At 40.9% G+C, this 26,757-nt stretch overlaps 1 protein-coding gene across 1 annotated transcript in view; it reads right to left on the bottom strand.

The window, feature by feature from the left end:
- Positions 1-25,691, bottom strand: part of USP54 (ubiquitin specific peptidase 54) — a 127,648-nt gene extending 101,957 nt beyond the window's left edge. The window contains exon 1 of the mRNA XM_060177791.1: positions 25,605-25,691. The gene's annotated coding sequence lies outside the window, so the exon portion shown is untranslated. The remainder of the gene's footprint in view (positions 1-25,604) is intronic.
- Between the last annotated feature and the right edge of the window lie 1,066 nt (positions 25,692-26,757).

The following is a 26,757-nucleotide window of genomic DNA, read 5'->3' as shown; positions in this document are numbered from 1 at the left end:
CATCACGTATGCTAAGTCTTTCTCTTCCTCTCTCTCTCATTAAATATGTTTAAAGAATTTCAAAACAAGGGGCCAGGTGGTGGTGCACCTGGTTGAGTGCACATGTTACAGTGCACAAGGACCCAGGTTCGAGCCCCCGGGGCCCCACCTGCAGGGGGAAAGCTTCATGAGTGGTGAAGCAGGGCTGCAGGTGTCTCTCTGTCCCCCTTCCTTCTCAATTTCTGGTTGTCTCTATCCAATAAATAAATAAAGATAATTTTTTTAAAAAAGAATTTCAAAACACTACGATATGTTAATGGGAGTCAATTTGTATCCATGTAAAATTCTAAGAAATGGATTGCTGTTTCTGTTTAAATACATGGATTAGCTATACACATTTACCTCTCTTCCTTCCTAAATGAAGTTCACTAAGAATAATTTGGCTAAAGGAATACAATAAAGGAATACAAAGTGTAAAAATCCATAAAAAGAAAGAAACTAGGAAAGTAGATGGTTGCAGGAGTAAAATTTACACAAAAGCCTTGGAAGCTGAAAAGGAAAATAAGTGTGGTGTTGACTAACATACAAGAAAAAGAACTGTAGGGTATATATCAGCAACTGAATGCAAGTGTGCTCCCTCTGCAGAAGCCTGCAAAAGACTCAGAACTTGGAATCCTTTGCCAGGTAGGATGGCAGGACCCCAGAGTGACTACGACCTGGTGAACAGGCTCTTGCAGAGGTTCTCACACTAGGGGGAGAATCCCCACACTTTCAGTTCCCTATAGATTCCTGGTCCTCCAGCATGACAGGAGCCCGTGTTAAGATTGATACGTTTGGCCACCTTATGATAGGAGTATACCAGCCTATACACAGTGGCCAGATGAGCACCCACTTCTTGAAGAAGTTTCACTTCCTCCTCCAGGAAGAATGTGTGCAAGAGCTGACAGAGCTCAGAGTCTATACAGGCAGAAGCCTGGGCATACAGACTCCAGCTGGCCTGGTTCAACTGCTTCCTCAGGATCAAAGTGACTTCCATAGCATCCAGGACTCCCATCCACTCTTCTTGGTCTGGCAACAGTGGGTCACCATCTGGGTCCTCATCGACATCACCTCTAAATTTCTCCAGCAGCTTCCATATATGGCTTCAGCCCTCATACTTGAGGTCCCTTGCCATCTAGAAGAACTGGTCTGCCTCCTACAACTCACCACTGTAAAGGTTCCCAGGAGGTTCCAACTGAATTTGTCATCTAAGATGGTGTGATAGGCCAGTTCATGAAGGTTAAACAGGTGGGTGAAGACCACTTTTAGTAGGGGTCTTTGGGGGGAACCAATAAATTCATAATTAGTTAGAATGACAAAGATAGGTTGCCTGAGCACCCTAGATCTGCTCCCTTCAAATATTTGGCTATTTTATAGTTTATTACTATTTTGTAATGCAGTACTGGGGGTTCATATATCTACCATAATAGCTTAATCCCCAGGTAAATTTACTGTTTTTTTCCTAAAATATAGAGAAAGAGTTAAGAGACAGGAAGGAGTGACAACGCAGTACTAGTGCATCATTCATGAGCTTTCCCTAGTGCTACAGTGTTCTCATGTGGTGTTGGGCTCAAATCCAGGACCTTGCATATGCTATCCAGTGAGCTATGTCCTGGCCCCACATTCTAGTTTATTGTCAGAGGATTGTCCAAGATTCAACATGGGTACAGATAGCAATCCCATACACATTCATTTCAACCAATTAATCTAAGCATATCTTACTATGTAGCAGCCACAAATGTAACATTAAAGATCTGTGAAACTGCAGGATTATGGCTTTAACTAAAATAATCCCCTCACAAACCAATGGCCCACAAAAAAGGGCAGGACTATTCTCATATTTGACATGATAGACTTTAAAATAGGTAAGATTAAAAAAGATAGGAATGGACACTACTTAATGCTCAGAGGATCAGTCAATCAAGAGGACTTTACAATTATTAACATCTATGCACCCAATGAGAAGCCATCTAAATACATCAAACATCTACTGAAAGAGCTACAGCAATATATTAACAGCAACACAGTCATAGTAGGGGACTTCAACACCCCACTCTCTAAACTTGACAGATCAACCAGGCAGAAAATCAATAAAGACATAGGGGAGCTAAATGAAGAGATAGATAAACTAGAACTATTGGACATTTTCAGAGTCATTCATCCCAAGAAACTGGAATACACATTTTACTCAAATCCACATGGGTCATTCTCAAGGATAGACCATATATTAGGCCACAAAGACAGCATCAGCCAATTCAAGAGCATTGAAATCATCCCAAGCATCTTCTCAGACCACAGTGGATTAAATTAACACTTAACAATCAACAAAAGATTAGTAACAGTGCCAAAATGTGGAAGCTCAACAGTACACTTCTTAACAACTTCTGGGTCAAAGAGGAAATCAAGGAAGAAATCAAAATGTTTCGAGAGTTCAATGAAAATGAAGACACAAGCTATCAAAATATTTGGGACACAGCTAAGGCAGTCCTAAGAGGGAAGTTCATAGCTATACAAGCACACATTAGGAAACAAGAAAAAGCACAAATAAACAGCCTGATTGCACATCTTAAAGACCTAGAAGAAGAACAACAAAGGAACCCTAAAGCAACCAGAAGGACAGAAATCACTAAAGTTAGGGCAGAAATAAATAACATTGAGAATAGGAAAACCATACAAAAGATCAACGAAAGTAAATGTTGGTTCTTCGAAAGAGTAAACAAAATCAACAAACCTTTAGCCAGACTCACAAAACAAAAAAGGGAGAAGACCCAAATAAATCGGGTTGTAAATGAAAGAGGAGATATCACAACAGACACCGTAGAAATTCAACATATCATGCAAGGCTTCTATGAACAACTATATGCCACCAAGCTAGAGAACCTGGAAGAAATGGACCATTGCCTAGATACCTACCAGCTTCCAAAACTAAGTAAAGAGGAAGTGGATAACATGAACAGGCCCATCACAGCTAATGAAATTGAAACAGTTATCAAAAATCTTCCCAAAAATAAAAGTCCTGGACCAGATGGTTTTACAAATGAATTCTACAAAACCTTCAAAGAAGAACCAATACCTCTATTTTTAAAAGTCTTCCAGAAGATTGAAGACACTGGAATAATCCCTGCCAGCTTCTATGAAGCCAACATCACCCTGATACCAAAAGCAGACAGGGACACAACCAAAAAAGAAAACTACAGACCAATATCTCTGATGAACATAGATGCGAAAATACTGAACAAAATTCTAGCCAACCGGATACAGCAGTATATCAAAAAGATTCTTCATCATGACCAAGTGGGATTTATCCCAGGTATGCAAGGTTGGTTTAATATACGTAAATCAATCAATGTGATCCACCACATCAACAAAAGCAAGACCAAAAACCACATGGTCATATCAATAGATGCAGAGAAAGCCTTTGACAAAATACAACATCCCTTTATGATCAAAACACTACAAAAAATGGGAATAGATGGAAAATTCCTGAAGATAGTGGAGTCTATATATAGCAAACCTACAGCCAACATCATACTCAATGGTGAAAAACTGGAAGCATTTCCACTCAGATCAGGTACTAGACAGGGCTGCCCACTATCACCATTACTATTCAACATAATGTTGGGAGTTCTTTCCATAGCAATCAGGCAGGAGCAAGGAAGGCCGAGAAACACATGAAAAAATGCTCCAAGTCTCTGATTGTCAGAGAAATGCAAATCAAGACAACGAGATATCACTTCACTCCTGTGAGAATGTCATACATCAGAAAAGGTAACAGCAGCAAATGCTGGAGAGGGTGTGGGGTCAAAGGAACCCTCCTGCACTGCTAGTGGGAATGTCAATTGGTCCAACCTCTGTGGAGAACAGTCTGGAGAACTCTCAGAAGGCTAGAAATGGACCTACCCTATGACCCTGCAATTCCTCTCCTGGGGATAGATCCTAAGGAACTCAACACATCCATCCAAAAAGATCTGTGTACACATATGTTCTTGGCAGCACAATTTGTAATAGCCAAAACCTGGAAGCAACCCAGGTGTCCAACAACAGATGAGTGGCTGAGCAAGTTGTGGTATATATACACAATGGAATACTACTCAGCTGTAAAAAATGGTGACTTCACTGTTTTCAGCCGATCTTGGATGGACCTTGAAAAAATCATGTTGAGTGAAATAAGTCAGAAACAGAAGGATGAATATGGGATGATCTCACTCTCAGGCAGAAGCTGAAAAACAAGATCAGAAAAGAAAAAACAAGTAGAACCTGAAATGGAATTGGCATATTGCACCCAAGTAAAAGACTCTGGGGTGGGTGGGTAGGAAGAATACAGGTCCATGAAAGATGATCAATGACATAGTGGGGGTTGTATTGTTAAATGGGAAACTGGGGAATGTTATGCATGTACAAACTATTGTATTTACTGTTGAATATAAAACATTAATTCCCCAATAAAGAAATAAATTTAAAAATAATAATAATAATAATCCCCTCATCTATGACCTCATAATCCTAAAGTGATATAGAAATCATAGGATCCAAAACTATAAATAGAAATGCGGGGATTGGGAGCCGGGCGGTAGCGCAGCGGGTTAAGCACAGGTGGCGCTAAGCACAAGGACCAGCGCAAGGATCCCGGTTCGAGCCCCCGGCTCCCCACCTGCAGGAGAGTCACTTCACAGGCGGTGAAGCAGGTCTGCAGGTGTCTTTCTTTCTCTCCCCCTCTCTGTCTTTCCCTCCCTTCTCCATTTCTCTCTGTCCTATCCAACAACAATGACATCAATAATAACTACAACAATAAAAAAAAAAAAAAAAAAAGAAATGCGGGGATTGGATGGTAGCGCGACAGGCAAAGCTCAAAGACCCGCTGAGGGATCTGGGTTCGAGCCCCTGGCTCCCACCAGTGGGGGAGGGAGGGGTCCACTTCATAAGCGGTGGAGCAGGTCTGCAGGTGTCTTTCTCTCCCTCTCTCTGTCTTCTCCTCCTCTCTCGATTTTTCTGTCGTATCCAACAGCAATGACAACAGCAATAATAACAACAACGATAAACAACAAGGGCAACAAAAAGGAAAAAAAAAAAAAACCTCCAGAATCAGTGGATTTGTAGTTCAGGCACTGAATCCCAGCAATAACCCTGGAGGCAAAAAAAAAAGTTATGATAAATTAACCTATACTCTATCAACATCCATAAACTGGCTGTAATATTGTAATACTTATTTACATCTTACTTATTGTAAGATGTTATCATTGAAAGAAACTACAGATAGAGTAATATCAAAGCTCTCTAATTCTGCATAAACCTAAAGTGACTTCAAAGTAAAATGTTTAATTAAAAATAAATATTTTTGGGGGAAAAAAAGAAATATTTGATGCTTTTTAAAACCAATTTTAAAGAAATTTATTTTGTAATTTTGTTAATCACTAATAAAAATAAAATCAATTAAAAAACAATTTTAAAGAAACTTGAATAATTTAGATAAATCAAAACAAAGCAGAATCACACATAAGGCTCTAAAGGTCAGATGTCAGACAGTGAAGTTGATGTGTGGAATAAAAGTCCTAAAGCTTCTTAGAAATTAAAAAGGAGTCCCCAGGGTTCTTATTTCTCAAGAAGCAAAATCAATTAAGACAGTCCAGGAAACAAATCATTAAGCTGCCTCAGAAATTATCATTAGGGTAGTGCTAGAGACACCAAAGTGTTCCTCAACCCACCATTCCTATAGCAGTCCGCAACTTAAAGAAACACTGTGTACATGAGTGTGTCTCCAGCAACCTGATATTCACACATCCATATATCTTAAGAGTTCCAAAAATGCTTCTATATTTTGTTTAGTACTCACAAAGAGTCTGAAGTTTCAACCATTTCCTGCTTCTCCCAGCTGCAGGACTTGTAATTAGAAAACCATTCACTCCGCGTCTAGAGCAGGTCTGGTTAGAAGGATGAGCTCATCCCTTCATATGCGCACCTGATCCTTAGGAAGCTGCCCCTCCTCCAGCAAAGCAGGTTTCTGTATGTTTACAGTGACACCCACAACCTGTGCAACCACTTGGTCACAGCCAGGCAAGTCCTTCCATAAATACACCTAGAGTTATGGGAACATTTCCTGCTTTAGCCATACAGCCACCAAATTTTTTTTTTTTTATTAAAGAAAGGATTAATTAACAAAACCATAGGGTAGGAGGGGTACAACTCCACACAATTCCCACCGCCCAATCTCCATATCCCACCCCCTCCCCCGATAGCTTTCCCATTCTCTATCCCTCTGGGAGCATGGACCCAGGGTCATTGAGGGTTGCAGAAGGTAGGTCTGACAGCCACCAAATTTGAGTGGTAGTGCTGGAAGCATTTCCAATAGTGACCTCACCAGAAAGAATTTTATTTTCAGCGATAATTGAAGTCAGTTTCTTCATCATCACCCTGTGAACATCACATCATTTTTTTTTCAACAATTCCTTGTGAGTTACATCTTCTCAGAAACAAACTTTTCCCCTAGAATTTACAACTAATTTCCCTGAACTAAAAATGAAATGCTTCCTTCACTGTTTGTTTTTCTGTCTACATGCCTTAACCAAGGCAATTAAATGTGCTGCGTGCAGTTAGAGCTGTATGTTCTAAGCTCAAGTTTCCCTTCATTTTTACTACTTTTAATTTAATACTCTACCACAGTGGTCTGTTCTTAAAACCTACAACTTAACTATAAATAAAACCTACAACTTAACTGAAAATATATTTACACTTCAATTCAAAATGACAGGATATTGGTACTAAACAGTTTCTAATTAGGGTATCAAATAATCATTAAAAAAATATTTCTGGGACCAGGAGGTAGTGTACTCAGTACAGTGCACAGATCACCATACACAAGGTCCCCACCTGCAGAGAAGCTTCACCAGCAGTGAAACAGTGCAGCAGGTGTCTCCCTCTCTCCTTATCTTCCCTTTCCCTCTCAATTTCTCTGTCCCATCAAATAAAACAAAAGGGGAGGGGATGGGAGTATGGATCGACCTGCCAACACCCATATTCTGTGGGGAAGCAATTACAGAAGCCAGACCTTCCACCTTCTGCACCCCATAATGACCCTGGGTCCATATTCCCAGAGAGATAAAGAATAGGAAAGCTATCAGGGGAGGGGTGGGATATGGAGTTCTGGTGGTGGGAATTGTGTGGAGTTGTACCCCTATGCCCTATGGTTTTAGTCAATGTTTCCTTTTTATAAATAAAATTTTTTAAAAGGAGGGAACATTTCTGGGCACCTATTACACACATATCTCTGATTCACTGAACTAGACTTGGAACTAATTTTTTAAGGATTTTTTAATATGTTATTTATTTATTGGGTAGAGACAGAAAGAAATTGAGAGAAGAGGGAGAACTAAAGAAAGAGAGAATATATTTGCAATCACTTATGTGATAAGAAGCTAAAATCCAGGGTGTAGGGCAGTAGCAAGGTGGGTTAAGCACAGGTGGCACAAAGCACAAGGACCTTCATAAGGATCCCCATTCGAGCCTCGGCTCCCCACCTGCAGGGGAGGAAGTCGCTTCACAGGCGGTGAAGTAGGTCTACAGATGCCTGTCTTTCTCTCCCCCTCTCTGTCTTCCCCTCCTCTCTACATTTCTCTCTGTCCTATCCAACAACTACGACATCAATAATAACTACAACAATAAAACAACAAGGGCAACAAAAGGGAATAAATAATTTAAAAAAAAAAAAAAAAAGAAGCTGGTGGTCCAGGAGTTGGTGCAGTGATAAAGCTTTGGACTCTCAAGCATGAGGTCCTGAGTTCGATCCCCGGCAGCACATGTGCCAGAGTGATGTCTGGTTCTTTCTCTCTCCTCCTGTCTTTCTCATAAATAAATAAAATCTTTGAAAAAGAAAATATGAAGAAGAAGTTGGAGTCGGGCAGTGGCGCAGTGGGTTAAGCTCAAGTGGCGCAAAGCGCAAGGACCAGCGGAAGAATTCCGGTTCAAGCCCTCAGCTACCCACATGTAGGGGAATCACTTCACAGGCGGTAAAGCAGGTCGGCAGGTGTCTATCTTTCTCTCCCACTCTATGTCTTCCCCTCCTCTCTCCATTTCTCTCTGTCCTATCCAACAATGACATCAGTAACAACAATAAGAACTACAACAATAAAAAAAAGGACAACAAAAGTGAATGAATAAATATTTTAAAAAAGCTAAAATCCAGAATATATATATATATATATATATATATATATATATATCTTAGAACTTAACAACAAAAAAAGCACCAACTTAACTTTAAAATATACGAAGAACTTAAGTAGAAAAAAAGAGTCAGATATTGGAGCCAGGAAAGCAAGCTCATCCAGTAAAATGTATGTCTTGCCATGTCCAAAGTCCTGGGCTTAAACCCCAATAACATGTGAGAATATAACAGAACAGACAGTACACTGGTACTGTGGTACTCCACCCCAACTCACCCTGTAAAAATAAAAAATTCGGTTCAGGAGCTATGGAACCATACATTTGTGAGGCCCTGGGGACAAACACACTTCTAAAGAAGATATACAAATGGCCAATAAACACATGAAAGGATATTCAACCTTACTAGTCATTAGGGAAAAACAAATCAAAACCACAGTAAGATATTATCTCACACCCATCAGGATAACTACTATATCAATAGTAATAAAATAACAGTGCAGGAGATGGTGCGGTGGGTAAACTGTCAGGCTGAAGGCATGGAGTTCCAAGTTCAGTGCCCAGCAAGCAAGGAGACAGTGATGGTCTGCTGCAGCTCCTCCTCTTCCTCTTCTTCTCTTTCACAAATATGTATTTCTTTAAACAATAATAAATGATATCAATGTGGGAAAGCACTACTAGTTGGAATATAAAAAGATGTAGCCACTAAGGGAAGCAATATGGGCAGGAGAAATAGCATAATGGCTATGCAAAAAGACTCTCACGCATGAGGCTCCTAGGTCTCAGGTTCAATCCCCTATACCACAGGATAAACCAGAACTGAGCACTGGTCTAGTTAAAAAAAAAAAAAAAAAAAAACAGTACAAGTATGGAAATAGCTCAAAATTGAAAAAAGAACTGTCATATGACCCAGCAATTCCACTCATGGGTATATGTCCAAAAGAAATAGAAACAGGGTCTTGGGTGGGGGTAGATAGCCTAACAGTTATGCAAAGAGACTTTCATGCCTAAGGTCCCAAAGTCCCAGGTTCAATTTTCTGCACCATAAACCAGAGCTGAGCAGTGCTCTGGTAAACAAATAATGATAATAAAATTAAAAGAAAGAGCGAAACTAGGTCTCAAAAAGCTTACTGTACACCCATGTTCATAACAGCATTATTTAAAATAGCAAAAAGTTGAAGTAACCAAAATATTGTATAAATGAAAAAGTGGTATGCACATAAAACAGGCTATTGTTCTGCCTTAAAAAGGAAACTCTAATAGATCCTTTGATATGGATGATTCATTTTTTTCTTTTTTGAACCAGTACAACGCTCAGCTCTGGCTTATGGTGGTACAGGGGATTGAACCTGGGACCTGGGAGTCTCAGGCTTGAGAGTCTGTTTGCATAACCATTATGCTAACTCCCCTGCCCTGACATAGATGTCTCTTTTTTTTCAAATGTTTATCTATTTTCCCTTTTATTGTCCTTGTTGTTTTATTGTTGTAGTTATTATTGATGTCGTCGTTGTTGATAGGACAGAGAGAAATGGAGAGGAGGGGAAGACAGAGAGGGGGAGAGAAAGATAGACACAGGCAGACCTGCTTCACCACTTGTGAAGCAACTCCCCTGTAGGTGGGAAGCCGGTGGCTCGAACCAGGATCCTTCTGCCGGTACTTGCTCTTAACCCGCTGCGCTACCGCACGACTCCCAGATGTCTCTTAAGGACCTTGTGCTCAGTGGGGGGAAAAAAAGAAAGAAAGCCATTCACAGAAAGACAAATACTCCATGATTCTATCACCATCAGACACCTGAAACAATAATTTCAGAATGATGGTTGCTTGGGAATAGAAGCAAAGGATAGAAGGTTGCTTATGCTTAATCTGTATCTCAGAAAGTTCTGAACACTGGTTGTAAAATAGTGTGAATGTATTGTTTTTTTTTTTTTCTTTTTTAGATAAAGGCAGAGAGTGAAAGAGACCACAGCACCAAAGTTTCCTTTAATGTGCTGGGGGCCAGGTTTGAACCTAAGTCCTATATATGACAAAGGAGCATACTATTCAAATGATTTACTTCGTCAACCATAATGTGAATGTATTTAACACAACTAGACTATATGCTTTTTTGCTAAAGATTTTATTTAGTCATGAGGAGAAAGAGAAAGAACCAGACATCAGACATCACTCGGGTACATGTGCTGCGGGGAATTGAACTTGAGATCTCATGCTTAAGAGTCTAATGTTTTATCCACTGCACCACCTCCCAGACCACGACTATATACTTTTTATAATGTGACACCAGAAGATAAATTCAGAGCTTCATGCTACTAGGCAGCCTCCCAAATCCATTTCATTTTTATAAGAATAAATTTTAAAACAAATATATATATTTTTAAAATAAAGGTTGGGAAGAGAGCACAGAGATTATGCAGAAAGGGTGGTCTGGGAGGTGGCACAGTGGATAAAGTGCTGGGCTTCAAAGATGAAATCCTGAGTTCAATCCTTGGTAGCACATATACCAGAATAATGTCTGGCTCTTTCTCTCTTTCCTCTAATCCCTCTCATAAATAAATAAAATATTCTATATAAAAAAGTAAAGAGATTATGCAGAAAGGTATTCTACCCACTGTGCAGTGTTTTAAAAAAAAAGTATTAAAAACAAATCAACTTCACAGGCAACCAAAGAAACGGAATTTGGAGTGAAATCCACTTTTCACCTATGTACTACTACAAATACAAGTGCTGGGAAATTAGTGCTTTTACATATCCCTAGAGGGATGAAGATGACAGAACTTTCCCAGAGGGTACGGGTACAAGTAGAAAAGTAGGTCTTCAGGCTTCTTCTAGAGGGTGAAAGTTCAATAATATGTTTAGAATTATTCCATATAGGGGGCCGGGCAATAGCGCAGCAGGTTAAGCTCACATGGCACAAAGCGCAAGGACCCACATAAGGATCCCGGTTCCCCACCTGTAGGGGAGTCGCTTCACAGGCAGTGAAGCTGGTCTGCAGGTGTCTTTCTCTCCCCATCTCTGTCTTCCCCTTCTCTGTCCCCCAATGAAGACATCAACAACAACAATAATAATAACTACAACAATGAAAATCAAGGGCAACAAAAAGGGAAAATAAATATTTTTTTAAAATTAAAAAAAAAAAAGAATCCCGATTCAAGCCCCCGGCTCCCCACCTGCAGAGGAGTCGCTTTACAGGCGGTGAAGCAGGTCTGTAGGTCTACCTTTCTCTCCCCATGTCTGTTTTCCTCTCCTCTCTCAATTTCTCTCTGTCCTATCCAACAACATCAATAGCAACAACAATAATTACCACAACAACGATTAAAAAAAAAACAAAGGCAACAAAAGGGGGAAAAAAATAGCCTGAAGGAGCAGTGGATTCACAGTGCAGGCAGTGGGCCCCAGCAATAACCCTGGAGGCTAAATAAATAAAGTGTACACTCTGTATGCTGAACTATCCCTGCTCCCTTAATATTTTCCCCTACTATTTTTATTAGATAGGACAAAGAGAAATTGAGAGGAGAGGCAATACAGTGAGACAGAAAGACGGACACCTACAAAGTTGCTTCAACATTTGTAAAAGGTGCTAGAGGAAGCTCAAACCCAAGTCCTTGAGCAAGGTAATGTGTGCACTCAACTAGGTACGACACCGCCAAGTCCTGCCCCTAAATCTTTTTTAAAATAGGTAAAATAAGCAGCCAGGAATGTGGTACATCAGTAGAGTGAAGGATTTGCAAGCATGCACTCATGAGTTTCATCCCCAGCAACACACTGATGCTCTGATTCACTCATTAACAAATGAATCTCTGAAAAAATAGAATAAAGAATATCTTTAACCATCTATATAGCAATTTTTAGCATATTGGGGGCTCTGTACCTGTGCAATTTCACCACTCCTAGGCTCTTTTAACTAGTGTGTTTATTTTAATGATACACACACACACACACACACACACACACACACAATGTGTATGTGTGATACAGAGACACACCAAAGCACTGAGCCTCAGGCATGAGTATTTACAGAGCTACTATGGTGCCATCTTCTTCTTTTTTTTTTTCCTCTTTCTTATTTAAGGCAGAGACAAAGGGTAGAAGGTAAGAGAAACAGAGACAGAGAGAGAAGAGACACTATAGCACCTGTTATGTATGGTGGTCCCATATGGTCCTGGGGGCTCAAGCTCAGCTCCCTGTACATGCTAAAGTGTGTATCCTACTGTGAGTTATCAGTGTGCCCCTCTAGAAATCATTAACTATTAATTTGACAATGTGGCCCAGTAGAAGAAACAATTCATTGGAATCAAGACAGTGAGTGCCACACTGTAGCCATGTAACTTTAGGCAAAGAAGTAAGTTGGGGATGAGGAAGTAGCTTGACTTGTTGGGAATACAGCATGAGTATGCCTTGAACTTCATAGTTCCAGGTTCTATTTCAGAGCAGAGCAGTGCTCAGTGTGTGTGTGTGTGTGTGTGTGTGTGTGTGTGTGTGTGTGTGTGTGTGTGTAAAACAAGTCGTGTGTGTGTGTGTGTGTGTGCGTGTGCAAGTTTAAATAAATCTTTAACCCAGACTTAAAGACACCAAGACACATCATATTTAGAATGGAAAGGAGTAAGGACAAAGAAAGGATCCTGAAGGCTGTAAGAAAAAAACAAAGAGGGAGTCGGGCTGTAGCGCAGCGGGTTAAGCGCAGGTGGTACAAAGCACAAGGACCGGCATAAGGATCCCGGTTCGAACCCCGGCTCCCCACCTGCAGGGGAGTCGCTTCACAGGTGGTGAAGCAGGTCTGCAGGTGTCTATCTTTTTCTCCTCCTCTCTGTCTTCCCCTCCTCTCTCCATTTCTCTCTGTCCTATCCAACAACGACGACAACAACAATAATAACTACAACAATAAAACAACAAGGGCAACAAAAGGGAATAAATAAATAAATAAGAAAAGAAAAGAAAAAGAAAAAAGAAAAAAACAAACAGTCACCTACAGAGGAAAACCCATAAGATTAGCAGCAGACTTCTCGACACAAACACTACAGGCCAGAAGAGAATGGCAAGATATCTATTGAGTACTCAATGAGAAAGGCTTTCAACCAAGAATACTGTATCCTGCTAGACTGTCATTCAAAGTAGATGAAGGCATAAAAACCTCAGACAAGCAACAGTTGAAGGAATCAACTATCACCAAGCCTGCTCTGAAAGGTCTCCTATAAATAGTCAGACCACCATAAATAGGCCATATATCAGAACACTCTAAAACTCTATAAGAATGGTGTTAAAATATCTTCAATTTTTGATATCAATAAATGCCAATGGCCTAAATTAACTTGTTAAAAGACACAGAGTAGGAAGATGGATCAGAAAACACAACCCAACAATATGCTGTCTACAGGAAACCCACCTAACTCAACAAGACAAAGACTTAAAGTGAAAGGATAGAAAACTATCATACAAGCCAATAGCCCACAAAAAAAGGGCAGAAACAGCTATTCTCATATCTGACATGATAGACTTTAAAATAGATAAGATTAAAAAAGATAGGAATGGACACTATTTAATGCTCAGAGGATCAGTCAATCAAGAGGACTTTACAATTATTAACATCTATGCCCAATGAGAAGCCATCTAAATACATCAAACATCTACTGAAAGAGCTACAGCAATATATTAACAGCAACACAGTCATAGTAGGGGACTTCAACATCCCTCTCTCTCAACTTGACAGATCATCCAGGAAGAAAATCTATAAAGACATAAGAGAGCTAAATGAAGAGATAGATAAACTAGAACTATTGGACATTTTCAGTCATTCATCCCAAGAAACTGGAATACACATTTTACTCAAGTCCACATGGGTCATTCTCAGGATAGACCATATATTAGGCCACAAAGACAGCATCAACAAATTCAAGAGCATTGAAATCATCCCAAGCATCTTCTCAGACTCCAGTGGAACTAAACTAACACTTAACAATCAACAAAAGATTAGTAATAGTCCCAAAATGTGGAAGCTCAGCAGTACAATTCTTAACAAATTCTGGGTCAAAGAGGAAATAAAGGAAGAAATCAAAATGTTTCGAGAGTTCAATGAAAATGAAGACAAGGGAGTCGGGCGGTAGCGCAGCGGGTTAAGCGCACATGGCACAAAGTGCAAGGACGGGGTGTAAGGATCCCGGTTCAAGTCCCCGGCTCCCCACCTGCACAGGGGTCGCTTCACAGGTGGTGAAACAGATCTACAGGTGTCGATCTTTCTCTCCTCCTCTCTGTCTTCCCCTCTCTCCATTTCTCTCTGTCCTAACCAACAATGACAACATCAACAATAGCTACAACAACAATAAAAACAAAGGCACAAAAAGGAAATAAATAAATAAATATTAAAAAAAAAAAGAAAATGAAGACACAAGCTATCAAAATGTTTGGGACACAGCTAAGGCAGTACTGAGAGGGAAATTCATAGCCATACAAGCACACATTAGGAAACAAAAAAAAAAAAAAGCACAAACAGCCTGATTGCACATCTTAAAGACATAGAAGAGGAACAAAGGAACCCTAAAGCAACCAGAAGGGCAGAAATCACTAAAGTTAGGGCAGAAATAAATAACATAAGAAAACCATACAAAATATCAATGAAAGTAAATGTTGGTTCTTCGAAAGAGTGAACAAAATGGACAAACCTTTAGCCAGACTCACAAAACAAAAAAAGACCCAAATAAATCGGATTGTAAATGAAAGAAGAGATATCACAACAGACACAAGAAATTCAACATATCATGCAAGGCTTCTATGAACAACTACATGCCACCAAGCTAAAAAACCTGAAGAAAGGGAGTTGGGCTGTAGTGCAGCGGGCTAAGCGCAGGTGGCGCAAAGCACAAGGACCGGCATAAGGATCCCGGTTCGAACCCCGGCTCCCCACCTGCAGGGGAGTCGCTTCACAGGCAGTGAAGCAGGTCTGCAGGTGTCTATCTTTCTCTCCTCCTCTCTGTCTTCCCCTCCCTCTCTCCATTTCTCTCTGTCCTATCCAACAACGACAACAACAATAAAAACTACAACAATAAAACAACAAGGGCAACAAAAGGGAATAAATAAATAAAATAAATTTTAAAAAAAAAACCTGAAGAAATGGACGATTTCCTAGATACCTACCAACTTCCAAAACTAAGTAAAGAGGAAGTAGATAACATGAACACGTCCATCACAGCTAATGAAATTGAAACAGTTATCAAAAATCTTCCCAAAAATAAAAGCCCTGGACCAGATGGTTTTACAAATGAATTCTATAAAACCTTCAAAGAACCAATACCTCTACTTTTAAAAGTCTTCCAGAAGATTGAAGACACTGGAATAATCCCTGCCAGCTTCTATGAAGCCAACATCACCCTGATACCAAAAGCAGACAGGGACACAACCAAAAAAGAAAACTACAGACCAATATCTCTGATGAACATAGATGCGAAAATACTGAACAAAATTCTAGCCAACCGGATACAGCAGTATATCAAAAAGATTCTTCATCATGACCAAGTGGGATTTATCCCAGGTATGCAAGGTTGGTTTAATATACGTAAATCAATCAATGTGATCCACCACATCAACAAAAGCAAGACCAAAAACCACATGGTCATATCAATAGATGCAGAGAAAGCCTTTGACAAAATACAACATCCCTTTATGATCAAAACACTACAAAAAATGGGAATAGATGGAAAATTCCTGAAGATAGTGGAGTCTATATATAGCAAACCTACAGCCAACATCATACTCAATGGTGAAAAACTGGAAGCATTTCCACTCAGATCAGGTACTAGACAGGGCTGCCCACTATCACCATTACTATTCAACATAATGTTGGGAGTTCTTTCCATAGCAATCAGGCAGGAGCAAGGAAGGCCGAGAAACACATGAAAAAATGCTCCAAGTCTCTGATTGTCAGAGAAATGCAAATCAAGACAACGAGATATCACTTCACTCCTGTGAGAATGTCACACATCAGAAAAGGTAACAACAGCAAATGCTGGAGAGGATGTGGGGTCAAAGGAACCCTCCTGCACTGCTGGTGGGAATGTCAATTGGTCCAACCTCTGTGGAGAACAGTCTGGAGAACTCTCAGAAGGCTAGAAATGGACCTACCCTATGACCCTGCAATTCCCCTCCTGGGGATATATCCTATGGAACCCAACACATCCATCCAAAAAGATCTGTGTACACATATGTTCTTGGCAGCACAATTTGTAATAGCCAAAACCTGGAAGCAACCCAGGTGTCCAACAACAGATGAGTGGCTGAGCAAGTTGTGGTATATATACACAATGGAATACTACTCAGCTGTAAAAAATGGTGACTTCACCGTTTTCAGCCGATCTTGGATGGACCTTGAAAAAATCATGTTGAGTGAAATAAGTCAGAAACAGAAGGATGAATATGGGATGATCTCACTCTCAGGCCGAAGTTGAAAAACAAGATTAGAAAAGAAAACACAAGTCGAACCTGAAATGGAATTGGAGTATTACACCAAAGTAAAAGACTCTGGGGTGGGTGGGTGGGTGGGGAGAATACAGGTCCATGAAAAATGATGAATGAAATAGTGGGGGTTGTATTGCTAAATGGGAATCTGGGGAATGTTATGCATGTAAAAAAAAAAAAAAAAAGAAGTAGAAACGCAAAGCAGAAATTGACTGAGTTTGGAGTATGGCACCAAAGTAAGAAAGCAGAAGTATACCAGAGTTTGCAGTGAGTACCTCCCTAATACTTCCTCTCCACTTTTCCAAGCTTTGGGTCCATGATTGCTCAACAATTTGTTTGGCTTTGTATGTTAACTCTCTTTTCAGTCACCAGGTTCCAGGTGTCATCACGATGCCGGCCAGACTTCCCTGGATTGAAGACACCACCAATGTGTCCTGGAGCTCAGCTTCCCCAGAGACCCATCCTACTAGGGAAAGAGAGAGGCAGACTGGGAGTATGGACCGACCAGTCAACGCCCATGTTCAGCGAGGAAGCAATTACAGAAGCCAGACCTTCTACCTTCTGCAACCCTCAATGACCCTGGGTCCATGCTCCCAGAGGGATAGAGAATGGGAAAGCTATCGGGGGAGGGGGTGGGATATGGAGATTGGGCGGTGGGAATTGTGTGGAGTTGTACCCCTCCTACCCTATGGTTTTGTGAATTAATCCTTCCTTAAATAAAAAAAAAAAAAAAAAAAAAAGAAGCTGAAATCCAGAAATCAATTCCTTTTACTATAGCAACAAAAACAATAAAATATCTAGGAGTAAACCTAACCAAAGAAGTGAAAGACTTGTATACTGAAAATTATGAGTCACTACTCAAAGAAATTGAAAAAGACACAAAGAAGTGGAAAGATATTCCATGTTCATGGGTTGGAAGAATTAACATCATCAAAATGAATACACTACCCAGAGCCATCTACAAATTTAATGCTATCCCCATCAAGATCCCAAGCACATATTTTAGGGGTATAGAAAAAAATGCTACAAATGTTTATCTGGAACCAGAAAAGACCTAGAATTGCCAAAACAATCTTGAGAAAAAAGAACAGAACCGGAGGCATCACACTCCCAGATCCCAAACTGTATTATAGGGCCATTGTCATCAAAACTGCTTGGTACTGTAACATGAATAGACACACTGACCAGTGGAATAGAATTGAGAGCCCAGAAATGAGGCCCCACACCTATGGACATCTAATCTTTGACAAAGGGGCCCAGACTATTCAATGGGGAAAGCAGACTCTCTTCAACAAATGGTGTTGGAAACAATAGGTTGAAACATGCAGAAGAATTAAACTGAACCACTATATTTCACCGAATACAAAAGTAAATTCCAAGTGGATCAAGGACTTGGATGTTAGACCACAAACTATCAGATACTTAGAGGAAAATATTGGCAGAACTCTTTCCACATAAATTTTAAAGACATCTTTAATAAAACTAACCCAATTACAAAGAAGACTAAGACAAGCATAAACCTACGGGACTACATCAAATTAAAAAGCTTCTGCACAGCTAATGAAACTACTACTCAAACCAAGAGACCCCTCACAGAATGGGAGAAGATCTTTACTTTAGACAAGAGTTTAATAACCAAAATATATAAAGACCTTGCCAGACTCAACCAAAGGAAAACAAATAACCCCATCCAAAAACGGGGAGAGGACATGGACAGAATATTCACCACAGAAGAGATCCAGAAGGCCGAGAAACACATGAAAAAATGCTCCAAGTCTCTGATTGTCAGAGAAATGCAAATAAAGACAACAACGAGATACCACTTCACTCCTATGAGAATGTCATACATCAGAAAAGGTAACAGCAGCAAATGCTGGAGAGGTTGTGGGGTCAAAGGAACCCTCCTACACTGCTGGTGGGAATGTCAGTTGGTCCAACTTCTGTGGAGAACAGTCTGGAGAACTCTTAGAAGGCTAGACATGGACCTACCCTAGGATCCTGCAATTCCTCTCCTGGGAATATATCCTAAGGAACCCAACACACCCATCCAAAAAGATCTGTGTACACATATGTTCTTGGCAGCACAATTTGTAATAGCCAAAACCTGGAAGTAACCCAGGTGTCCAACAACAGATGAGTGGCTGAGCAAACTGTGCTATATATATACAATGGAATACTACTGAGCTATAAAAAATGGCGACTTCACCGTTTTCAGCTGATCTTGGATGGACCTTGAAAGATTCATGTTGGGAGTCGGGCTGTAGCGCAGCGGGTTAAGCGCAGGTGGCGCAAAGCACAAGGACCGGCATAAGGATCCCGGTTCGAACCCCAGCTCCCCACCAGCAGGGGAGTCGCTTCACAGGCGGTGAAGCAGGTCTGCAGGTGTCTATCTTTCTCTCCTCCTCTCTGTCATCCCCTCCTCTCTCCATTTCTCTCTGTCCTATCCAACAACAATGGCATTAGTAACAATGCTAACAATAATAATAACAAGGGCAACAAAAATGGGGGGAAAAAATAGCCTCCAGGAGCAGTGGATTCGCAGTGCCGGCACCGAGTCCTAGCAATAACCCTGGAGGCAAAAAGAAAGAAAAAATAGATAGGAGTGGTGGTGGATAGCAAAGAAACTCTCATGTCTGAGCCTCTAAAGTCCCTGGTTCAATCCCCTACCCCACCATAAACCAGAGCTGAGCAGAGCTCTAGTTAAAAAAAAAAGAAAGAAAGAAAGATTGGATTACATGACCTGTAAGCCTTCAACCAAGTTTAAAATTAAATAGCAACACTTCAGTGGTAATGTTTATTATTTTCACTTCTATTTTTAAAGAAATCATGTACTAAGATATAAAATGTTAATTTCAAACAGAAAATCAATTTTGGTTTCTGGAATAAAGAGTTCTTTAAAAATCTAAAAGTAGGGGCAGGGGTAGATAAGCAGGTTATGCAAATTGACTCTCATGCCTGAGGCTCCAAAGTCACAGGTTCAATCCCTTGCACCACCATAAACCAGAGTTAAGCATTGCTCTGGTAATTTAAAAAAAAAAAAAACTAAAAGTAAATACAAGGACCAAGTGGTGGCACACCCAGGTAAACACACATGTGCACACTATGTGCAAGGACCCAGACTCAAGGCCCTGGTCCCCATCTGAAGGGGCAAGCTTCACAAGTGGTAAAGCAGTGCTGCAAGTGTTTCTCTCTCTCTCTAGATCCCCTTCCTCTCTCAATTTCTCTCTTATCAAAATAAATGTTAAAAGAAAATACATAATTTGATTTATATAGATGATTTTTACCATCACAAACACATGCACGTACACACACACACTCACCAGCACACATCAGCAGCAGCAATAAAAAAAAAAGTTTGAACTACAACAATAAAAGGGCAACAAAAAGGGAAAATAAATAAATTAATTAAAAAAAAAGTTTGAGGGAGTGATAAATATCTCACCTGATAGGAGCATATACCTTGCCTGAGCCGGGATCCAGCAACAGAGGGACAAACCACAGATAGCACCAAAGGAGTTTCATGAATAGTGAAGCAAAGTCTATCCTCTCCGTCTAGCTCTCCTTCTCTTATCTTTCTTTCTCTTTCTCTCAAAAAAGGAAGAAAAAAAAGAAGAAAATTGAGCCAAGGAGGTCACTCAGCAGTGTCATACATGCATGAGGCCCTGTTCTCATTTCCAGACACCAAATGATAAAAGTAAAATAAAATAATGTTTAACTAAACTCCTTATAACCAGTAGTAGTAACATTTGCCCTACATATGAATACAGATAACCATTTCCACTATTTAAATGGTAATTTTCTGGAATCTTACAAATGTTAATAATTGCTTATTATAACTATTTTCCCTCCCTGCAATTACACACAGCATGAACATGGTAATTTATTTCCCTGTTCCACAACAGAAACCTCATATTTAGCATCATGCTAATATTCAAATTAGTTCCCCATAACTGTTTGTGGGAGACAAATCTATACATAAAGGCAGAGACTGAATTCTGCTCTTCTGAACAATTTCGCCTTCCATCTCTGTCTCTCTCCCCACCATACCAAAACTCCCTGCCTGCAAAAGTCTTGCTCAGATTTTTTTCAGTCACAGTAAGTGTTCCAGCTCCAATCCCTACCACACCATTTATTTACTAGTTCTGTGATTTTTCGCAACTTCCCTAAGTATTTTAAAATGCAGTTTTCTTATCTTCAGAGTTAAACTATTAGTACTGTATCAACTAAAGAGCAAAGTGTTGTGAAGGTAAAACAATGCGCTGGGTTATTAGTCATCAGAGGTACAGACAGCACAACACCTCTCCACCATGAGTGGAGGTTCCATGGAACACCATCATGTGCTCCCATGTGGTTCCAGAACTCAAACACAGAGTCTCAATCACAGTAATAAGTTCAATCATTAACCACAGAATGGGAATATATGTATAAATATATATATATGTATTTTCCCCCATTGGGGTGCCAGGAGATAGTTCACTCAGTAAAGAAAATACTATCATGAGTGAAAACCCCTGGCTACCACATGGAAATATAATGCACAAGGCAAGTTTCACAAGCAGGACTAGTGCTGCAATGTCTCTCCTTCCCTCTCTGACTGGGTGGTGGCACACCTGGCTAAGCGCTCATGTTACAGTGCACAAGGACCCGTTTTCAAGCCCCTGGTACCTCACATGTAGGGGGGAAAACCTCACAAATGGTAAAGCAGGGCTGCAAAATAAAAATTTTTATTTTTATTATTATCTTTATTTATTTACTAGATAGAGACAGCCAGAAATCGAGAGGGAAGGAGTGCTAGAGAGGGTGAGAGACAGAGAGACACCCACAGCACTGCTTCACCACTTGTGAAGCTTTCCCCCTGCAGATAAGGACTGGCAGCTTTTACCTGGGTCCTTGTGCATTGCAACAAGTGCATTCAACCAGGTGTGCCACCACCCAGTCGCTAATTATATATATATATTAATTCTTTCAGTGGTCCAGGAGGTGGCATAGTAGATAAAGCACTAACTCACAAGCATGAGGTCCTGAGTTCAATCCCTGGCAGCACATGTATCTGATCTGGTTCTTTCTCTCTCCCTATCTTTCTCATGAATAAATAAAATACTTTAAACTATATATTATAAATAAATATAAAAAAATTCTTCCAAAGGGGCCTGGTGGTGGCACTGCACAAGGAACTAAGTTCGAGCCCCAGGTCTCCACCTGCAGGGGGAAAGCTCTGCAAGTGGTGAAGCAGTGCTGCATGTGTCTCTGTCTCTCTCTATCTCTCTTCATATATCCCATACCTCCCGATTTCTGGCTGTCTCTATCCAATAAATAAAGATTTTAAAAAAGGTGAGAGAGAGGAAGGGAGGGAGGGAGGAATGGAGGGAAGGAGAGAGAGAGAGACTCTATCTGCTAGGAATGATGGAATTGTGCAAGCATAAAGGCCCAGCAAAAAAACTCAGTGGAGCACCAAAGTAAAAGACTCTGGGGTGGATGGGGGAAAAATACAGGTCCAAAAAGGATGACAGAAGACCTAGTGGGGGTTGTATTGTTATGTGGAAAATTGGGAAATGTTATACATGTACAAACTATTGTATTTACTGTCAAATGTAAAACATTAATCCCCCAATAAGGAAATTAAAAAAAAAACTCAGTAGGGAAAAAATGATAGAAAGAGTTCTAACTATTGAATTTTAAACCTCATCATGAAAAAGTTCAGTTATGTGATCAAAGAAGCTGTCCCTTCCAAAAAGATGGTGAGAAAAAAAAAAAACAGAAAGTTTGGCTATTTAGTAGGTCACACAGTGGATAAGGTGTTGGGTTTTCAAGCATAAGGCCCACATCATATGTACCCAAGTGATATTCTGGTTCTCTCTCACCTCCTCATCTTATCCCTCATTAGTAAATATATAAATCAGAACTGCAGGAACAACAAATGAGAATATGGAAGAAAAGTCTAATAATCTCATGGTTATTAGAGAGCTGAAAGCTGAAATCGCTGAGCTAAGAAGGCAACTAGCTGAACAAGCTAAAACAGTATCAGAGCAGGGCAACAAAATAGATGAACTCCAGAAAGCAGTAGAGGGCAGAGAGAATAGAATCAATGAGGCTGAAGACAGAATTAGCAAGATTAAGGATGAATTAGAGACAACTAAAAAAGAAGTAAGAGATCTCAAAAAGAGATTAAGAGACGCTGAAAATAACAACAGAGTCCTATGGGATGACTTCAAAAGAAACAATATACGCATTATTGGCTTACCAGAGGAAGAAAGAGAAGGGGAGGAAGAAAGCGTTCTCCAGGCCATAATAGCTGAAAATTTCTCTAGTCTAGACAACACCAAAGACATAAAGATTCAAGAAGCCCAGAGGGTCCCAAACAGAATTAACCCAGACCTAAAGACACCAAGACATGTCATACTTAGACTGGAAAGGAATAAGGATAAAGAAAGGATCCTCAAGGCTGCAAGAGAAAAACAAAGAGTCACCTACAAAGGAAAACCCATAAGATTAGTAAATATATAAATAAACTTTAAAAAGAAAAATATCATTGCTCAACAATTTGTTTGGCTTCGTATGTTAACTCTCTTTTCAGTCACCAGGTTCCAGATGCCATCAGGATGCTGGCCAGGCTTCCCTGGATTGAAGACCCCACCAATATGTCCTGGACCTCTGCTTCCCCAGAGACACACCCTACTAGGGAAAGAGAGAGGCAGACTGGGAGTATGGACCGACCAGTCAACGCCCATGTTCAGCGGGGAAGCAATTACAGAAGCCAGACCTTCCACCTTCTGCAACCCACAATGACCCTGGGTCCATGCTCCCAGAGGGCTAGAGAATGGGAAAGCTATCAGGGGAGGGGGTGGGATATGGAGATTGGGTGGTGGGAATTGTGTGGAGTTGTACCCCTCCTACCTTATGTTTTTGTTAATTAATCCTTTCTTAAATTAAAAAAAAAAGAAAAAAAAAAAAAGAAAAGGTAGCAAAAACAAAAAAAAGCAAAAAAAAAAAAAAAAAAAGAAAAATATCAGAAAATATTTAGCTGGATATTGTTGTGGGTGTGGAAGCGGGGTCTCACAAATGTGTGATTTCACCCTTCCCAAGCTACCTTTTTTTATTGAGAGACATCACAGAAACAGGGCTTCCAGTACCATGGCAATTCCATGTAGTGCCAAAGTTGGAACAGACAGTAAAGTGGGCATCCTACCTGGTGAGCTATCTTGAGGCAAATAATTGTATGCCTAGGAGCCAGTTCACTTGGGGGGGGGGGGGAGCCAGGCAGTGGTGCACCTGGTTAAAGGCACATAGTACTTACTAAGTGCAAGAACACGTGCAAGGATTCAGATTTGAGCCCCTGGCTCTCAACCTGCAGGGAAGTCACTTCACAAACTGCAGGTGTCTCTCTGTCTCTCACCCTCCCCTCTCAATTTCTCTCTGTCCTAACCAATAAAATGGAAAAATGGTCATGAGGAGCAGTGGATTCATAGTTGCCATGTGTGTGACCTAGGTGTTTGTTTGTTTGTTTGTTTGTTTTTACCAGAGCACTACTACTCAGCTCTGGTTTGTGGTGATGTAGGAGGAGACTGAACCTAGGACCTTGGAGCTCCAGTTCCAAGGGTCTCTTTGTATAACCATTATGCTATCTACCCAGAGATCTAGGTTTAATCACAACCCCCACTACACTAGAGGAAGACCGGGTGCTGCAGTTTCCATAGCCCCTCCCCCATCTGAAAAAGCCGCCCTAGAGAGAAAGAGCCCAGAAAAATACAAATAATAATAATAACAATAAAATAAATAAATTTAGGCCTTAATTGAAGTTTTTTTCACCAGAAATAATAACAAAGTAGTTCAAAACGTCTACAGAAAACAGTCTTTGAGACTCAGATGCTAAATCTTGCCCTTGGTGATACTAATTCCTGGAAGTTCCCTTTTATTTCCAGAACACAATTATTCATGACTTGTTCTATTTTCATCATTTCTTATGGAAAAGTTGATGTACCAGTGGTATACAATGCTACATAAACATCACACCTTGATAAATGCATATACCACTGCATCTACCATACCTCCATTCTGAAAAGGTAAATTAGCCTCATATGTTTGAAAATTATACTCCTTGTCCTGTCTAATCCAAATGCGTCAATAAAAATTTGTCTTTTAAAAGGGCAAGTAATCTGAACTTCGGGAACACCAGGTTCCATACTCATGTAAATAAAACTTCCCTAGTCTTCAGACTGCTGCTGCAATAGGAAAACTTTCTTTAGTTTTAAGTTACAAGCCTGGACGATTTGACTGGCTTATTGAATACTGTTTCGCTGTATCTTCTAAACTGTTGCACTGCACATGTAATTTCATAAGCACACCGTAAAGGAATCTACACTTGAATGAATCTAAGAAACGTGATCTCAGCATACACACACCCCCTTCTTCCAACTCAATAAGCTCCAGAGGAAACACAGCTCAGTGTTTTTTCCCAAGAAGTTTTCTTTTCCGCCCCCACTCCACACTATGTCATTCATTATCCCACTCGCCCCGTCTCTCTACCAACAACAGATCCTTCTCAGCTAATACTAGTTCACCAGGGACCTACTTTCTCAGCTCAGAGTCCATAGATACTTGTTTGCAATGGGGCAGAGGGCGAGGAAGGTCTAAGACGCCACCATTCCCGCCAAACCACTTCGGATCCAAGTCCTGGCACGCAGCCCCGACCACCCTCCAGGGGACCCTGGGGGGCCACGAACATCCCGTCCCCGCCACTGCAAAGCAAACCGGGCCCAACCTTCCTGCTCCCGCTCAACATACCCTCCTCCTCCTCCATGCACCTCATTTCTCCCCACTTCTTCCTCGCAGTAACCTGGTCCCTGTACTCAGTTGTGAGTCTCGGTAACCTCCTCGATCTCAACAAGCACAGCCTCGCAGGCTCCCGATCCTGCCCCTGGGACCCTACTCCAGCCCGGTCCCTCCCCCTGGACCTCCCCACAGCTCCGGTGCTCCCCGCGTGCCCTAGTACAGACCGGCGCCCGGTTCCTGCACCCGCTGGACCTTGGTCCTTCCCCACACGACGCACACGGGCCCATTCCGCCCGAGACCCGTCGTTTCCCCACTCGCTCCCTAGGCACTACCCCTGCACCCCATTACCTCCGGCCCCGCCCCCCTGAGGGTGTCGCACTCACCGCCGCTGCCGCCGCAACCTTAACCGCCGCGGCTGCTATAGCTACAGGGAGCCAAGGCAACCAGCTCTCGCGACACTTTCCTCAGCTACTGCGAGAACAGTCCAAAAAGAACCTCTAGCAAGAAAGTAAATGAATCAGACTCCAGTCGGCTAAGTATATCTCGCGATAGTGCTGTTTAAAATGGCGGTCTGGAGGTAGTTTAGCCGTGGTTTGGGAAGGTCGGCAGTGGGCAGTGGTGAGCAAGAATCTTGAGCTGTCCAAGGGGTCAAAAACTGTTGCAAGTGTTCTAGGCAATCACTACTCTGTAATAACGTTAGGATTGTAATTTTGTTTTTCCAAGTGCAGCAGATATAGAGCAGTGTGGCCACTAGCTGAAGCCTCATTTCCCGGACAAATAACTGCAGAATAGAGCGAGCAAGACAGAAATTGCCTTGCCCATCCCCTCATTCCCTTATTTGGAGAAGTTTCACCCATTTTTTTCCCTTACAGTATTTGAGTCTAAGAAATTTTTTGTGGTTTTTTTGTTTTTGTTTTTGTTTTCATTTTGTTTTTATCCACGGGTACTCCACTACCATCAACTCAACAGTACCCAAAACAGGGCATTTAAAATAATAATAGAACATAGGAGGTTATACTTGGAAAAGGGGTTGTATTTTTGTGTGTTTTTAACTTTTACCTTGTTGCGCTCCAGTGGACACAACATCTGATACTTAGTTGTAGGACTTTGTTTTCAGACAACTATAAATATAGATTGAGTACCATCTGGAACAGAAGATGGATTTAAAGATAACAGGAGTGTTTAGATAGCTCCCTTTACCTTGCGCAAGGACCCATATTTGAGCCCGTACATCACCACATGGAAACACCAACATCCGGAAACTTCACAAGCAATGCAACAGTGTTATGATATCTCTCCTTTCCTATTTCCTTCTTTCTTTCTCTAACTGTATAAAAAGTAAAAAAAAAAAAAAAAGGGTATATGCAGAGTGATAGG

Source organism: Erinaceus europaeus, chromosome 1 (assembly GCF_950295315.1).
Source record: "Erinaceus europaeus chromosome 1, mEriEur2.1, whole genome shotgun sequence".
NCBI classification, from domain to species: domain Eukaryota; kingdom Metazoa; phylum Chordata; class Mammalia; order Eulipotyphla; family Erinaceidae; genus Erinaceus; species Erinaceus europaeus.
The sequence above is the reverse complement of the archived record's forward strand: the minus strand, read 5'-3'. Positions and strand labels throughout refer to the sequence as shown.